The sequence below is a fragment of the Balaenoptera acutorostrata genome, chromosome 1 (assembly GCF_949987535.1).
Source record: "Balaenoptera acutorostrata chromosome 1, mBalAcu1.1, whole genome shotgun sequence".
Taxonomy (NCBI): Eukaryota; Metazoa; Chordata; class Mammalia; order Artiodactyla; family Balaenopteridae; genus Balaenoptera; species Balaenoptera acutorostrata.
The window spans coordinates 166,365,681-166,378,595 of record NC_080064.1 but is presented as its reverse complement, the minus strand read 5'-3'; the positions used below and the strand labels follow the sequence as shown (position 1 = coordinate 166,378,595).

Here is a 12,915-nt window from a genome sequence, read left to right as displayed (position 1 = left end):
TTATTTCATTCTTTTTTTATGGCTGAGTTATATTCCATGGTATGTATGTACCACATCTCCTTTATCCATTCATCTGTTGTTGGACATTTAGGTTGTTTCCACGTCTTGGCTATTGTAAATAGTGCTACTATCAACATCAGGGCACATGCATCTTTTCAAATTATAGTTTTGTCTGGATATATGCCCAGAAGGGGGATTGCTGGCTCATATGATAACTCTATTTTTAGTTTTTTAAGGACCCGCCATACTGTTTTCTATAGTGGCTCCACCAATTTACATTCCCATCAGCAGTGTAGGAGGGTTCCCTTTTCTCCACACCCTTTCCAGCATGAAATCATACATTTTAATGATGATACATATTCCTTTTTAACTGACATTGCATAGTGTGAGCTTTCTTTATGCCATTTAAAATTCTTCTGAACATGGTTTTTAATGACTATTTAACAATTTATTTTGTGTATTTATCTTTCTTTTGTTGGGCATTTTCATTTTCTTAATGTTTTTGGTAATTGTATGAAATGCTGTAGAAAATCTTTGTGTTTCAACTGTTGTCTAAATCTCAAATTATCTCTGTGGGACAGATTCATTTAAAAGGAGACTTACTGGGGCAAGTTTATGAATATTTTTAAGGCCCTTGATACATATGACCAAATTACTGCTGAAAAGGTGGCACCTGTAAATGCACCTGGCACCTTCTCACTGCTCTCTGCAACACTGACTATTAACTTCTCAAAAGAAGTCTTTACTAATTTGGTGCCTGAATAATGCTACCTTCCTGTTTTTTGGGTTTGTTTTTGTTTACCGAAGTTAGTTGATTTACAATGTTGTGTTAGTTTCAGGTGTACAGCAAAGTGATTCAGATATATATTCTTTTTCAGATTCTTTTCCATTATAGTTTATTACAAGATATTGAATATAGTTCCCTGTGCTATTCAGTAGGTCCTTGTTGTTTATCTATTTTGTATATAGTAGTTTGTATCTGCTAATTACAAACTCCTAATTTATCCCCCCACCTTTCTCCTTTGGTAACCATAAGTTTATTTTCTTTGTCTGTGAGTCTGTTTCTGTTTTGTAAATAAGTTCATTTGTATCATTTGTATCATTTTTTAGATTCCACATGTAAGTGATATCATATGCTACTTGTCTTTCTCTGACTTCCTTCACTTAGTAAGATAAGCTCTAGGTCTTTCCATGTTGCTGCAAATGGCATTATTTCATTTTTTTTATGGCTGAGTAATATTCCATTGTGTATATATATACACAATGGAATATTATATATACATATACACTGTGTATATATATATATATACCACATCTTCTTTATCCATTCATCTGTTGATGGACATTTAGGTTGCTTCCATGTCTTGGCTATTGTGAATAGTGCTGCTGTGAATATTGGGGTGCATGTATCTTTTCGAATTATAGTTTTCTCTGGATATATACCCAGGAGTGGGATTTCAGGACCATACGGTAGCTCTATTTTTGTTTTTTGAGGAACCACTATACTGTTTTCTACAGTGGCTGCACCAATTTACATTCCACCAACAGTGCTACCTTCCTGTTGATTAAGCCTGTCCTCTTTCGACTGCTCCATGCTCCATGGATGGGATCCTGGCTGAAGGTAATGGGGCCACTGCCTCTTGGATCCCTTCTTTTATTTTTTTTAAAAAGCCCTTCCATAGTGTTTTCCATGTCCTGGGAACTGTTTGAGTGCTTAACAAATACTAATTCAAATAACCCTACAATGAAGACTCTATTGTCATCCTCCTTGTTCAGTAGATGTGGAAACTAAGGCACAGAGAGCAGCTCAAGGCCACCTGACTTGTGACAAGGTAGAGCTGGGCTCGGTCTGGGAGCAGGCTCTGGGGCCACTCAGAAGCAGGGAAGGGTTCCTGCTGCGCGAAGAAGCCAGCACCTCTGATTTGGGTCTCAGCCACGCATTCCCTGACTCATCACCCTTCTTTCTTTTAGGACCTGTCGTATTTCTTCAGGTGCCTTGAGCACCAGTTCATGGACACTGTTGCCAAGCCTGGTCACATTAACGGGCCTACAGGCAGCCTGGCCAGTATCCTTGGGGTGTCAAGAATGACACTTGCTTTGTAGTCAAGGCTGTGGCACAGACAGGTCATAAGGAATCAAAGCCATGAGTCACTGTGCCAGGGCCTTTTCCAACCCCAAAGCTCAGTGGATGGCAGGGCTACCTCTGCCAGTCAGCATGGAAGTGTCCCAAACCCCAGAGGAAGGGAAATCTGACATCGACTGCTCACTGGGAAGCTGGGGAGAATCCACATTAGCCTCACCTCAGCCCAGCCACACTTATCACCCCGTGCAGCTGTCTGTTTACTAAGGGTGGACTTCCTACTGCTGGGACCCTGTCTTTGTCTCCCCAGCCCTGAGGTGTCTGGTGATTGATAGGTGCTCAGTGAATGTTGATTGAATGAATGAACTGCGGATGGGATGAGCTGGCTGGCAAGAAGCGGCCCACCTACTGAGATTAAGAGCTTGTTTACCCATGAGATTAAGGTGCTGTGGGCACAGCCTACCCTGGTCAGGGGGCCTGCGTTCAAATCCCAGTGGTGTCCCTGACATTCAGGCTCATGGCCTTGGGTGAAATTAGTTTGTGTGTTTTGGCCTCAGTTTTCCTTCTCAAAGGCCCCCATTGTTGTGAGGGTGGAAATGGAATGTATGTGATGGCAGGAGCCCCAGGCAGATGTAAACGATGGGCGCTGAGCCTTTGGACCGGGATCTTGGAGCCACAGGGTCTGCTCTCAGTCTTGCTCCTTCGGAGCAAAGGCGGCACCATTAGGGGTTCCAGGGTTGACTTTCCTGCCCTCCTCATAAATGCTTTTCCTGAAGGGGGCTCTGCCCTCTTGACAGGGCTTCAGCCTCTGAGAGGCAGGAAGCTGATATGCCAAGACCTCTGGGGTCTGGCTGGACACGTTTCACATCGGCTGAGGCTGGACTCCAGGAAGTTCTAAACTTCCCTCCCACTGTTAACAAATTAAGAAACGGCCACGGTGATGTGGTGAAGGCAGAGGAAGGAATAGGGGACCACAGAAGCAAGGGCCCATCTCTGCTGCATCCTTTGTGAAACTCCTCCCTCCACCCTTCCCCGTTTTCTCTTTCCTGGCATTCTCCTACGTAGGCCCAAAGGGGTGGCAGGGGCTCAGCCTCCCTCAGCCTCCCTCCTCTGGCCTCCCTCAGAGGGAGATGGCTTCTCATTCCGGGACAAGGCAAACAAGTCCTCAGGACTGAGAGACCCGCCTTAGGGCTTTGGCCTCAGGGTCCTGTCCCCAGACCGCCTGGCAGAGGTCATCCCACCCACTCCAGCTGGAGCCTTCCTTCTTGCAAGGACTCTGAAGGCTTTGAAAAAAAAAGTATTATTCTGTTTATAGACACCCAGTAACAGGCCATGTTAACATACGGCAATAGCAACATCTTCCTCTGAGAGGCTGCCCGCTGTAAGTGGTCGCGAGCAGGTTAAGGGGCAAGGGCTGCGCTGTGCTCTTTTGCAAACAACATGTCAGTTTCAGCCCCGAGTCTCATTCGCAATCTCACTGCCTCTTCAGGCTTCTGTGGGGCACACCGGTTGCTTTCCTTCTGCAGGATTTCGGGCAAAGTGTTGGGCTCCTACATCCCAATCCTTCAGTTTGTCCACCTCAGAGGCTTCTCCAGGCTCTGGGGAAAGTTGGGGAGGGGAACCCTTTTCTTAGAGAAATCTTCCTCAGGAAAGAGTCAAGGGGCTGCACAGTACTGTGGTTAGTGCCCCTGGGGGAGCCTAGAAGCTGCCCTTGGACAAGGGACTTGGGTGATGTCCAGGGATGTCTCTTTTGCTCACAGAGCCCTGGTCAGCCTCCCACTGAAGATGAGGCTGAAATGCATGCATCCTCGTACACGAAGCACGCTGACCTAAATTCACAATGAGGAGACATGGCCTCAGGTCTTTGCCAAAGAACAAATTCTGATAGTGAAGACCCACGGCTCTACTTTCTCCAAAGTAATAGGTGATTCCTTAGGTTGGTCCCCTTTGAAGGACTGACTCTAGAGCAAACAAATATTATTTGGGAACATAAAACGCTCAAAAATTATAATTAGTATTCTTTTTTTTTTTTTTAAACATTTGTTTTTTAATTTATTTATTTTATTTTTGGCTGTGTTGGGTCTTCGTTTCTGTGCGAGGGCTTTCTCTAGTTGTGGCAAGCGGGGGCCACTCTTCATCGCGGTGCGCGGGCCTCTCACTATCGCGGCCTCTCTTGTTGCGGAGCACAGGCTCCAGAGCGCAGGCTCAGTAATTGTGGCTCACGGGCTTAGTTGCTCCGCGGCATGTGGGATCTTCCCAGACCAGGGCTCGAACCCGTGTCCCCTGCATCGGCAGGCAGATTCTCAACCACTGCACCACCAGGGAAGCCCCTATAATTAGTATTCTCAGAATGATTTTTAATTGAATATATAGTTGATTTCCAATATTGTGGTAGTTTCAGGTGTACATCAAAGTGATTCAGTTATACATATATATATATTTTTCCAGTTCTTTTCCATTATAGGTGATTACAAGGTATTGAATAGAGTTCCCTGTGCTATACAGTAGGTCCTTGTTGTTTATCTATTTTGTATATACTGGTGCGTATCTGTTAATCCCATCCTCCTAATTTATCCCTCCCCCAGTCCTTAGGTTGCTTTTCGTTTTGTTTATGATTTCCTTTACTGTTCTAAGATAACATTTTTAGAGAATTTCCTGAAGGTCCAGTGGTTAGGACTCTGTGCTTTCACTGCTGAGGGCGCCGGTTCAATCCCTGGTCAGGGAACTAAAATCCTGCAAGCCATGCGGTATAACTAGAAAATAAATAAAATAAAATAAAATAAAATATTTATTTAAAATAAGAAACAGCAACAGAAAGCCTAGGCTACTAAAGTCATGAATATTTCAGAATGTGAAGCCACGGGCACTGACAATAAATATAAATAAACAAACAAATAAATGAATGAAATGAAATGAGAAATGTAGAGGTTCAGCCAGGTCTGGATATAGAGAACAAAGACCACAGAGTGGGGATGGACAGGGTTGGAGGATGAAATTTTATTAAAAGAAAAAAGAAGAGGAAGAGATTTCCTAAAGTTAACTTCAGATGAGAAGGGCTCACAGATCTTGGAGTAAAGAAGGCATTCCTTTTTTTTTTTTTTAATTGAAGTATAGTTGATTTAAAGTGTTGTGTTAGTTTCAGGTGTACAGCAAAGTGATTCAGTTATACATATATATATATATTCTTTTAATTAATTAATTAGTTTATTAATTAATTAATTAATTTATTTATGGCTGTATTGGGTCTCCGTTTCTGTGCGTGGGCTTTCTCTAGTTGCAGCAAGTGGGGGCCACCCTTCATCGCGGTGCGCGGGCCTCTCACTATCGCGGCCTCTCTTGTTGCGGAGCACAGGCTCCAGACGCGCAGGTTCAGTAATTGTGGCTCACGGGCCTAGTTGCTCCGCGGCATGTGGGATCTTCCCAGACCAGGGCTCGAACCCGCGTCCCCTGCATTGGCAGGCAGACTCTCAACCACTGTGCCAGCAGGGAAGCCCCCATATATATATTCTTTTCATATTCTTTTCTATTACAGTTTATCACAGGATATTGAATATAGTTCCCTGTGCTATACAGTAGGACCTTGTTGTTTATCCATTCTATATATAATATTTTGCATCTGCTAATCTTAAACTCCCAGTCTGACCCTCTCCCACACCCCCTCACCCTTGGCAACCACAAGTCTGTTCTCTATGTCTGTGAGTCTGTTTCTGTTTCATAGATAAGTTCATTTGTGTCATATTTTAGATTCCACACATAAGTGATATCATATGGTATTTGTCCTTCTCTTTCTGACTTACTTTGCTTAGAATGAGTGGCCCAGGGTTTATTTTGGACCCATAGCTTTTTTTTTTTTGGCTCTACGATAAAGAATATTTACATAATAATGGTAATATAAATGTCACTTACTTGTTTTCAGCAAAGGACTAAACAGAATGTTAAGGTTACTAATCTTGCCATTGCAAATGCCAAGGTGTAGCTAGTACAGAGTTGGGAGACCAGGGTGGGTGAGGAGGTGCAAGACATGGTCGCTTCATAGTCTAGTTTTATGTGATGCAAAAATAAGACACTGTCTCCAACTCAGGGAGCAAGAAATAGAGGTTTTCGTATATTGTTTAAATTTGCAAAAGTGATGAAAATAACTAAAATTACCAATGCATTTATTAAAAATTTGAGAGGAGGATGGAATCCAGAATGAGGGGGGAAAAGAGCTAAATGCTTGTTTTTCGTAGCAGGGAGTCAACAGATACCTCTAAGGTAAGAAATCAAGCATACTGTTTATGGTTTGGGAGGTAAACTGTCAGAAGTGATGTTTGAAGAGTGGGGAAGGATGGAGTGGGAGACTATTACTTTTCATTATAAATCTTTCTTTGCTATTTGATTTAGTACCATGGATACGTCTTTGAACACACACACACACACACACACACACACACGGCTCTTCAGAAAACTCATCAGCTCCCACCAGGAAATTCTCAGAGCTCCAAGAGCAAGCAGCAGGCCAAATGCTCAAAGGACAGCTTAGAGCTGCATTGCAGAGGAAGCAAAAAGTGTTTCCAGGAGGTGTCGGGGCTGCTTGGTGGCTGGAGTGTCACATTCCCTAATGAACATGCAGGAAGCGGGTAAAACACGCCAGTAGCTTCTCACCAGAGTGGATGGCAAAAGCTCGTTTCCTTTCCATGACAGTTGCAGTGCTGAGCTATTAACAAAATGCTGAAGTATCTGGGAAAAGGATCTGGCTCAGCAGGACAGAGCTAATCCTAGGGATTCCCAAATGACTCCACAGTCGTTATTATGTATTTTGTTTACTCAGGCCACCTTTCCAATTACCCGTCAGAAGGTGCAAATGCTTCCTCCCTGCTTTATCAAGTATGAGAGGTAGAGAATCAGGTAGAGAATAGGATAATGATATCAGTACCATAATAATGATTATGATAGCAAATATCAATTAATGATGTCAAATATCAATACCACCGCCCTCCATTAACACTCTCCCCTGGACTGGTTAGAACTCTGGCTCCACTAGGATGAACTTAGTACTGACAGCCTAGAAAATATGATCTGATCCAGGCCTTAAAGAATTTTCCATCTAGAACAGGTGATCCTAAGGAAAAGGCCAAGGGAGTCCGCCTGTGCCCCTCGGCCTCGCCACCCGTCTCTGACTGTCCTCGCTCGTCCGCCTCTGCCCAGTCAAGCCGGGCGGCGGGCCCGAGCAGGCCTAACAGCAGCCCCTGCCCCTCCTCAAGCCCCTCTGCGGGAACCCTGGCTGCCGCCATCCTGAGGCTGCAAATCCTGAGACTCCAAACTCAACCACCTCCAGAGAGGCCGGCACCCAGCCTTCATCAACTACGACCAGCCAAGGCTATGTTTTACCAGAAGGCAAAATCATGCCAAATACCTTTTTTTTTTTGGTGGTGGAATTGATGTTAGGATGGATGAAACCGAAATTACAAGTTTCTTTGCTAGATATGGTTCAGTAAGAGAAGTGAAGATAATCACGGACTGAACTGGTGTGTCCAAAGGCTATGGATTTGTTTCATTTTATAATGACATGGATGTGCAGAAGATAGTAGAATCACAGATAAATTTCCATGGTAAAAAGCTGAAACTGGGTCCTGCAATCAGGAAACAAAATTTAAGTGCTTATCACGTACAGCCACGTCCTTTGGTTTTTAATCCTCCTCCTCCACCAGAGTTTCCGTGTAATCCAAACACTGGAGTAATTCCAACACTGAAACTTACATGCAGCCTCCAACCACGATGAATCAGTGTGTTCAGGCTTATCCTCCTTATCCAGATTCACCAGTTCAGGTTATGACCGGATATCAGCTATGGGTTTATAATTATCAGATGCCACTTCAGTGGCCTACTGGGGAACAAAGGAGTTAACGTTATTCCTCTGGATTATACAGCTGTTAACTACCACTGTAATGAAGTTGATCCAGGAGCTGAAGTTTTGCCAAGTGAATGCTCAATTCATGAAGTTACTCCATCCTCTGGAAATGGCCCACAAAAGAAATCGGTGGGCTGAAGCATACAGACGGTGGAATCGTGTCTATTTAATCCAGAGAACAGACTGAGAAACTCCCTTGTTACTCAAGGTGACTACTTCAAGGATAAGAGTTCATCACTTTAGAAGAAGTTGGGCAGTGTTTAAGTCTGTTTGATCTTCTCTGCTGACTTTCTAGTCTCATAGGAAGTTGCAGGTTTTGAATAGTAAGAAGAGACGGAAAGTTTTTCAACTATTATAGAAATTTAATTCTGAATTTTGATAAATCACACTCAGACTTTTCTATACAAGTTATATTAGATTGCCTAGTTTTATTTTACATTGAAACTGTTTTTCATTAGACATTTACTTAGAAACTGATTCTGTGTTCAATATATAGTTAAAAGTAAAAAAATAATTGAGAATGAAAGGAATAACTTTAAGATTTATCTGTAAGGATTGTTTTTAATTGACATTTTAAGAGTTTAAAAGCAAATGCTGATTTTCAAAAAAAATTGTTTTAGAAAACCTATTTCGAAAGGTCAGAATTTTGATTGTTTAAATACAAGCACTTCACTTCTCCAACAAGTACCTGTGAACAGTACAATATCTACGATGTTGTGCTTTTATGATTTGTCCAGAAATTTACCACAAAAGCAGAGTTTTTAAAACTGCATTTTTTTTCACACTAGTGGCTTGCTTTTTTTTTTTTTTAATTATTTATTTATTTATTTATTTATTTTTGGCTGTGTTGGGTCTTCGTTTCTGTGCGAGGGCTTTCTTTAGTTGTGGCAAGTGGGGGCCACTCTTCATCGCGGTGCGCGGGCCTCTCATTATCGCGGCCTCTCTTGTTGCGGAGCACAGGCTCCATACGCGCAGGCTCAGTAGTTGTGGCTCACGGGCCCAGTTGCTCCGTGGCATGTGGGATCTTCCCGGACCAGGGCTCAAACCCGTGTCCCCTGCATCGGCAGGCGGATTCTCAACCACTGCGCCACCAGGGAAGCCCCTAAAACTGCATTTTTAATCAGTGGAACTCAGTATATAGTTAGCTTTATTGAAGTTTTCCTTATCTAAACTCAGTAAAACAGATTCCAAACAAACAGTCCAATCAGTGGGTTTACATTTATTAGTTCAAAATATTTTATCTTATCTAGAATCCACACATAGAGATATCCGATTGGGATGGTAATTAGGATAATTAAATTCTGGGCCTAATTCTTTTTAAACACTCCAAAACAAACTAAACTTTATTAAGTACATAAGCTTCTCGATAAGTTACCATTCTCCTTTTTTTCTTTTACTTTTTTTTCCCTTGAAATGCTAAACTCAATGGCTGTATCTTAAATTGTGCAAAATATTGGTATTAAAGAAGGCTGAAACTTTGTTTTTTTTTAAACTTATTTATTTTTGGCTGTGTTGGGTCTTCGTTGCTGTGCACGGGCTTTCTCTAGTTGAGGTGAGCAGAGGCTACTCTTCGTTGCGGTGCGCAGGCTTCGCATTGTGATGGCTTCTTCTTGTTGCGGAGCACGGGCTCTAGGCACACGGACTTCAGTAGCTGTGGCTCGCAGCCTCAGTAGTTGTGGCGCACTGGCTTAGCTGCTCCGCGGCATGTGGGATCTTCCCGGACCAGGGCTCGAACCCGTTTCTCCTGCATTGGCAGGCGGATTCTTAACCACTACATCACCAGGCAAGCCCTGAAACTTTTTTTCATGTTGCTTAAAAGTTACTCAGAGTACCTGAAAGGAATTGTTTTTATAAAAAAATTAAAATATTAGTTATTTGTTAAAGAACAGATAGATTTTTATTTTTGTTTTTTAGCCTATTATATTTCCTTTTTTAAAGTAAAATATGTCCAGGAGAGTCAAGGAAGTTTTGGCGTTTCTAAACCAAAAAAGTTGTTTAGCAATAAGCATATCCCAAAAATATACTAGATTTAGAGTTAACAGTCCATTTTTAGATCAGCTAGGTTCCTCGTTAGACAGTGTAAACCGTGACAAACAACTAGAGATCCAGAGCCCCTTTGCTGTATCCACAGTCTTGCTTTTCCAGTCTGTAGCACCATTCTTCCAGGAGGTTTGCTCCTAGAACAGGTGATGTGAAGAAGAGAAGTATCAGTATAAACAATTTGAGGGCTAAGCCTTGGAAAGGTAGCAATGGGATAATACCTTTCTAAGGGAAACACTTGTATCAGCATCATTTGACCTGCCATGGACATGAGTTTAAAGTGGCTTCCTGGGTTTTCTTTCATTGGCCAGCCCCTTCACTAAAACATGGAAACTCCATTTTTCCCTGACCTAATGAATCTTCCATGGGCCATATCATCAGTGCCCATTGTCTTACAATTCCTAATAATCTTCATTCTGAATCTGAAGGGAAGAGTCTTTTAACTTAAGGATCCCCAAGAGTGCTTTCTTATGCCTCAGAATTTGAAAGTGCCCTGAAATTTGTTCTTTTTCAAATTCCCTGTACTTTTTTGTGTGTGTGCTATAACATTCTTACATGTATTATTCTATGATGAAATCTCCAGTTTACTATAAATGATACCTAAATTCTAAAGAGCCAATTCTAATTATCCCAATATGACCTTAAGAAAAGTAAGGGAATAAATTTTTATTTGTGTGCTGTTTTGTTGGACTGAAGTATTTAAAAAGGTAGAAAGAAGAGACAAAATTCTGAACCTTTCAAAATGGAAAATTAAACTTAAAAGTGTGTTCCTATTACCTATGTTGATACTGTCTTTGCATAAATGAATAAATAGAAATAAAGAAAAATAATTTTTTTTCAAAAGCGTTTTGACCTACTTATTCATGTCATATTATCTAAAAAGATGGTGGGCATTTGGGTGGGGAGTATGTGACAAGATTTAGATGCTTGAAGTTCAGAAGTGTAAGTATTGTTCAGTTTCTTAATCTGGCCAAGTTAGTTTATAAAAGCAAATCTTGACACACTGAAAAAAAATAAAGAAAAGGCCAAGGGAATCATGTGAGATCAGGAGAACCAGGACCCAGCTCTGGCCCTGATGACTCCTGGCTGTGTCTCCAAGGGCACGGAGGCAGTGGAGGATGTGTTGTCAGGTGAAAACAGAACATGTTACCACACGGATGTTATCGCACACCTGGGCTTGTGCAGGTCCAGACGTTCTGGAAGCTCATACAAGATTTAGTATTGCTTTGGGGAAGCAGAGCAGAGGTTAGAAGTGAGCACAGGAGACGCTTCTCATTGTCTGTCCATCTGCCAAGTTTGTCAACTTTAAAGTTGTATGTGTTGGTTATTAGTCTCCTGAGTCAATAGTGGCCTCAATCTGGACTAAGATCTCATGTGTCTAATTTCCATCCAGATACTCTTCTCTTTTTCCCCTGCTGCCCACCCCTTGCCTCTCTCTTTTTTCAGCAAGTGCAGTTCGAGCACAAACTATCTGCCGGGCACCATGTTAGGCATGATTACACCTAGAGGGTGTCCGTCCCTTGCTGAGCAGGTGCTCTATCGGGAGAGCTGCACCCCAGCATCTCTTTCCAGAATGTCACAGGGAGTGTCATCCCCCTGTTTTCACGAGGGACCAAGGGCATCCAGAGAACATAGCGATGAACTGGGCAGGGAGAGATGGGGGTGCTCAGAACATTAGGAAGGGTTTTCATAAAGGAAGTGAAATTTATGCTGAGATTTGCCAGATGAGAACATTTCAAAGATAAAAGAGAGATGAAGAATGAGCCACTAGATGACCCTCCAGGGGGTGTTCTGTGAGAGGCCTGAATGCTGAGTGGAGGGCGGCTGTGAGGGGCAGGACGTGGGGGTGGGAAAGCGGGCTGGGCCTCGGGGGAGGAACCTCTGTCTGTGCTCCGTGTGGCCATGAGAGTGACAAGTTAGGCGTCACCTGGGCAGAGAGGCACGGTTCAGAATCAGCACCCTGGGCTCCTGGGTCCTACGTCACGGTCCTTGAATGTGAAAATATTCAGAAGTACTGAAGCTGTGGGGAAAGACACAAAAGGGCTTTTTACCAGAGGGAGAAAAAAAAAACCTTTCTGTTTGCCTGCTCTTACTCTCACATGTTCAGTGAAAGCCCACAAAAGACCTCAGGGAAAAAACTCTTTTCTCTTTTTTTTCTGGTCACTTTATTTCCTCTCATCACAGGCAATCAGGAAGCTGAGGAACCCTCTGGAAAGGGCTGGGTTACGGTTCTCCTTAATGGTAGGATGGGATGCTTTTCTCCCACAGGACTGCTATCGCACTGCCACCCAACCCTGCTCTCCTCCACCCTCGTGTGCACGCGCAGAAGCTCTAACATTCAGATTTCTGGCCCCGGGCCCCCATCCAAGACCTTTAAGGAGGTCTGGGCTGGGGTCCAGGAATCCGTAGTTACACCAGCTCCGCAGATGATTTGCCCCCAAGAGCCTCCTGTGGAAAAACACCCAGACCTGGCGGAAGGTGGGAGGTGCCCGAACAGGGGTTGTAGAGAAGCTGTCTGGGGCTGAGGGGAGGGGAGGCATGGGGGGGCCCACCCCTGCCACTCAGGGGCTGCGGGCTTTGTGGATCCATGATGGCCAAGCTGTGCTGGATGGCTGGGCCGGGTGACTCCAGGTCAGGGAAAGCGGCTGCAGGAGCTGTGGACTGGTCTGGGGAAGACAGAGCAAGGCTGCCAGTCTGGGTTATCTAAAGGCCACCGGGGGCAGGGAGGAGACTGGTCGTAAATGTCCCCAGTCCTAACGCATGTGCATGCCAACAACATGCCAACCAAACAGACAGGAGGCGGAGTAATTGCATGCTTGTACAGAATTCACACGATTACACTTAGAGCATTCACAACATACTATCTCTGGGGAAAAAAAGTCTTCACAAACTTTTCAAACCCCTA

General features: G+C 43.5%; 1 pseudogene; it reads left to right on the top strand.

Annotated features, from left to right (window-relative positions):
* Positions 1-6,292: 6,292 nt before the first annotated feature.
* LOC103005481 (deleted in azoospermia-like) lies at positions 6,293-8,244 on the top strand (annotated as a pseudogene).
* Positions 8,245-12,915: the final 4,671 nt, after the last annotated feature.